At 36.1% G+C, this 5317-nt stretch overlaps 1 protein-coding gene across 1 annotated transcript in view; it reads right to left on the bottom strand.

Moving 5' to 3' along the window:
- Nucleotides 1-5317, bottom strand: part of ADGRA3 (adhesion G protein-coupled receptor A3) — a 182412-nt gene that overhangs the window by 109050 nt on the left and 68045 nt on the right. The window contains exon 2 of the mRNA XM_004375140.2: nucleotides 1775-1846. The gene's annotated coding sequence lies outside the window, so the exon portion shown is untranslated. The remainder of the gene's footprint in view (nucleotides 1-1774; nucleotides 1847-5317) is intronic.

The raw sequence follows: 5317 nt of genomic DNA, 5'->3' as shown, positions 1-5317 counted from the left end.
CATGCACTTTGTGGTACTTTGTTACAGAAGCCCTAGGAAACTAGTACAAACATTTAAAAAGAGAAATTGCGCATGTGTGTGTGTCTGTATATATATACACATACATCTAGATATGTATACGTGTGTCTGCATATACATATAGAAATATGGATGTATATGCTATATATGTGCTATATATGTGTGTATGTGTGTGTATTTAAGTGCATATGTATAACCTAAGTTAAAGACATTTGATCTAAATGAAAAGAAGGGAAACATATATAAAAGAACGACAAAGAAGAACTCTAGATGGTGTATGCTTAAATAACACATCAGTGACCTAAGCAATGAAGGCTGTGGGACTTCCACTGCAGAAGAAGCCATCAGGTGAAATGCTAAAAGAAGGGTCACATAGAGAAAGTGAAGCAGAGCAAACAGAATTAAGAAAAATAAGGAAAGGTTTTTATTCAACATAAACAGAAATTTCACAATGTAGCCCCTTATGTATTCTGAAATGTTATCCTAAATGTATGAGTAATTTAAAATATGAACCTGGATTAATCATTCAGAATGCAAGCAAAATAAACAGTCATTGTCTAAAATTCACCAAGGTAAAAAATAATGAATGCTACTTATAACACATCTGATCATAAACAATACTAGACTCGGCTGCAAAGCAAAAACGTAACTCTCTTCTCAGAGAAGAAACTAGTCTACAGGGCTAATAGCCTACACAAGCCACGGCCTCATCTACCCTGAGACCAGAAGAACTAAATGCTGCCTAGCTACCACTACTGACCATTCTGATCAGGGTCACCACAGATGGACCCTGATAGAACGGTAGAAAAACGCGGAACAGAACTCAAATTCTTAAAAAGCCAGACTTCCTGGATCGGTTGAGACCAGAGGACTCCCTGAAACTATTACCCTGAGATACTCTTTAAATCTTGAACCCAAACTATCTTGAGGTCACCTTTTAGCAAAATAACAGATGGCACATAAAATAAAGGATATCATCTGTGAGTACAATGTTCCACGAGAAAAACATCTATATGAGACCAAAAGGTCAACAATTACTCTAAAGCAAAGATGAAAAGATAATGAGGTAGGGAAACTAGAGTACGGGAAACAGCACAACCAGAACACAATTAAAGAGAATGTTCACACATTATGAAATATGTAACTAATGTCACCGAACAATTTGTGTAGAAACTGTCAAATGGGAACCTAACTTGCTGTGTAAACATTCACAAAAATACAATATTATATAACAAAACAAATGACTATCATATTCAAAGACATATAAACAAAATATCAAAGTGTATCCAGAAGTTTAGCTTCTTAACTTTTTTTTAAAATTCTATCCCTATCTTATAAGGTAAACACATTTCATGATACAGAATTTCAAAACAGCATCTACATTTTAAGCCAATGGTCAGCAAACTACAGCCCATCGCATGTTTTAATAAATAAAGTTTTAGTGGTACAGATGCACACCCATTCGTTTACTTATTGGCAGTGGTTGCTTTCACACTACAATGGCAGGGTTGAGTAACTGCAAAAGAGACCACACAATCCAAAAGATTTATTATCTGGGTCTTCACAAAAAGTTCACTAGTCCCTGCTTAAAGCAACTGCTTGTTTTTTAAAATTCAATTTTTGAAAATTTTCATAGTAACACGTTGGAAAAAAACTCAATTTCTACTTTAAAAAGTTGGGAGTTTAGTGATAGGTTTACAATAAAAATGCATTAAATAAAAGCAGTAATAAGAAATGGTAATGAAAGAATACTCACAATCTTTCAAGAAGACTTAACCCAGAAAATGAGCCATTCTTCAGCTCGGATATTTTATTATTACTCAGTATCCTAAAAATGAGAGGGGGAAAAAGAAAGTAAGTTGCCCAATATATGTGCACCATCAATGTCAAAATCATTTAGCTCATTAGCTTAAACCTATGAGGAATCTGAAGAAATCATTACCGAAAGAATTTTTGAGATGCCTGACAAAACAGGAGTGTCCTTCCCTTCCTTTGAGAAACTACCTAAAATAGCTCACTCACACATTTTGTCACAGCTTAAATCGTTCCTGTCACACTTAATCAAAATTTTGAAATGGAAAGGGAGAGAAGTCACTACAGAAGAGCTGTAAGTTCCATATAAGGATAAAGACTGCCTTGTACATTTATATGGTTATTCAGCTTGCATACGCTAGTCTTACATTTTATTTGAACACTTATTTAGAAACTGGAAACTAAATAGAAAAATGTACTAAATATGCTCTATAAAATATTGGCCTTACAAAGAAATAAAATATCTTCTAAATATCATTTCAATAATGCTGATTATTATTTGTAATTTAACAGTAAATAAATCCGCGAGTCTCTGTAAATACACGTTTCACCCACGCTCACATATTCACACAGATAGTTCCATCACAATATTATATCTCATGTACTAAGACAATATTCTTTAAAAAATGAACTGAAAACAAAAATGCATTAAAAAAAAATCACAGTCGAGCCTACACCTGGCAAGACTAGCCTAAGTAGTGACAATGTGAACATAATCTTGCTTCCTCTTCAGGCTTTGTGACTTTATGCAGCTTTTGCAGTTTGAATACTAATGAAGAGTTTCCATAAATAAGGTGAAAATGCTAAAGGCTCCATATAAGATTTGGGAGGGACGTGGGCTCAAGCTAAGGAAAATGAGGAAATCGAGGCACAGAGCAGTTAAGCAAACCTGCCAATGTGACACTACAAATAGCAGAGCCAGAATTTGAACCCAGAATCCAAATCCCACAGTGTACAACATATACCAATGCTGGTCAAGCAGCATACCACTGGTGTGTTGAGAGAAAAATTCTCCCTTGCACATGGCATTGCCAAGTTCACGGGCACCCTTCACGGTTGGTATATCATGAGTGGTGCCCTCTGGAACAGTGCAATACAGTGATTCTGTGTAAGGAGATTAGTTGGCATCCTTGGCACCCAGGAACTAAATACAAATAAGCCAAAGTGCCCTCAGCCACAATCTCAGAAGTACTTCAGAGAGTTAAAGAGGGTGGTGATCTTAGTAATTATGCAGGGACAACAGGCATAAAATGAGGCTGTCCTGAGCAAAGGGGACACCGTGCCCAAGGGGACAGTGACATCCACTACTTGAGAACCACAGCTCGATACTGTCTGACAAGCACTGTTTTAAACCACTCTATCCCCTGGCCTCAGTGACTATGGCCCTGTAAGCATAAGCCCTGGTACTTTTTTTTAGAACTAAAGTGGGAAGAGATACTCTCCCAACAAAACAGAGAGCCTGAGGACGAAACCAAACCAGAAAAAGAGTCAAGAGTAAAAGGCGAGATCTGATGTTATTAGGCACCTCTGGATCCAGCTATTATTAAAAGCAGCTTCATCTCTCAACTTCCCAGTTACCAGAGCAGTTACATTATTTTTCTTTCTTCTTTTTTTGCTTAACCATTAATGATTTGCGTTTCCAGCATTAGGAACTGTAAAAATCCTGACAATTACAATTTATATCTGTATTTTTTTTAACATGAAAAAAATGTTCACAATATAAAGCTAGATGAGAAATACACGGTATCCCATTTCTTATCAAAATATATAAACCTACATGTATTTAGATAAAGAAATCATATCTTAAGGTTGTATGTACTAATGTTAATAGAGAATAATTCTGGGTCCTAAGATTTCAGGTATTAATTTTGTCTATATTCTCATTCTAAAGATTATGTGTACTAAAACCAATACAAAAGGTCATTTGACTTCAATTTTCTTTTGATAAAGCAGAATAAGAAAACAATCCCTGCTCCTGCAAGCTAACATTTCAAAGTCTTTTTGTAGGATGACTAAGAATTTCTAAAGTCAAGTGTCTCTGGGTTTGACTCCCAGCTCTATCACTTACAAGATGTGTTGATCTTGGGCAAGTCACTCCACCTCTCTGTAACAGAGTTCTCTCATTCTTAGACTGGGAAAATAGTATTATCTTCTAAACACTAAAAGGAAAGTATAAAATGCATGGCACACTCAGTGAGTCCTCACTGAGTTTCAGACCGTTTCCTTGGTTCTAGGATACACATCCTGCCCACCTTTATGTTTCTCAAGTCAAGATGTATCTTGCCCACTCCCCACACCGTCGAGTTGATTCTGACTCATAGCAACCCTGGAGGACAAAGTAGAACTGCCCTATAGGGTTTCCAAGGCTGCCATCTTTATGGAAGCCAACTGCCACATCTTTCTCCTGTGGAGTGGCTTGTGAGTTTGAACTGCTAACCTTTCAGTTAGCGGCCTAGCGTTTAACCACTGTGCCACCAGGGTTCCTGTGATGTATCTTGAAATCAAAGTATATTTTTGTGTGGTACTCGGTCCCTCCCAAACACTGCCACTAAAGCAACGATATGGCTTCAATCACTGGAATCAAGAAAACATGGTGAACATTCCAACTAAAATACAATGCCATTTATTTTAATCAAAACTCCGAAGGTTTTTAAGCATTTTGATAGTAGGCACAGGCAAAAGCAAACTTAGGTAGGCTCACACACAGCCACAAAGGTCCCCAGAACAGGTTTTCTCAAGCAGCCTGGCAACGCACATGGACAGCCTCAACCCTTGCTCTCCTGGAACCTAAGCTAACAGTCACCAAATCTGACAAAAAGTATATCCAACTATATCTATTTCATCATGACACACAACAAACAAAAATTAGAAATTACCAAAAAGGCCAGTTGTAGGAGGAAGAGTTAAACAAATTAGATACATCCAAACAACAAAACTGCATGTGTACATTAAACAGTGATTCCTTCAAAGGAAATCTGATGAACAGGGAATCAGGGAATTGCTTACCATAAGTTAAAAAGCAACAAAATTAATGCTATTGATTGAAATGAATCTATGCATGGACCAAAAAACAGACTGAGAAGAAACACATCAAAAGGATCACAATCCTAATGATAAGGCTTATATTAATTTGTTTTATTTTTTTATAATCGTACAGTATCTTTCAAAGTATCTGGAATATGAGACTCTTAATTATATTTTTTCTCTTTGTGATAAACATAAGAACCTTAGTAACTGAGTATAGTTTGAAACTGAGTTAATTTTGCATATATTTATATCTTAGAAATAAAAAACTGAAGTGATATTATAATCGTGCTTTGAGATTAAAGTCTCTTTTACGTATCTATATTCAAAAATGTGTACGGACAAAAGACTTCACCAAAAGAGTAAAGAGAGAACCTACACACTGGGAAAAAATTTTTGGACAGTACAAGTCAGACAAAGGTCTAATCTCCATAATCTACAAGAAAATCCAACACCTCTACAA

Source organism: Trichechus manatus, unplaced genomic scaffold (genome assembly GCF_000243295.1).
Source record: "Trichechus manatus latirostris isolate Lorelei unplaced genomic scaffold, TriManLat1.0 scaffold00034, whole genome shotgun sequence".
Classification (NCBI taxonomy): Eukaryota; Metazoa; Chordata; class Mammalia; order Sirenia; family Trichechidae; genus Trichechus; species Trichechus manatus.
Note: the sequence above shows the minus strand (reverse complement) of the source record. Positions and strands in the feature narration are given on the sequence as shown.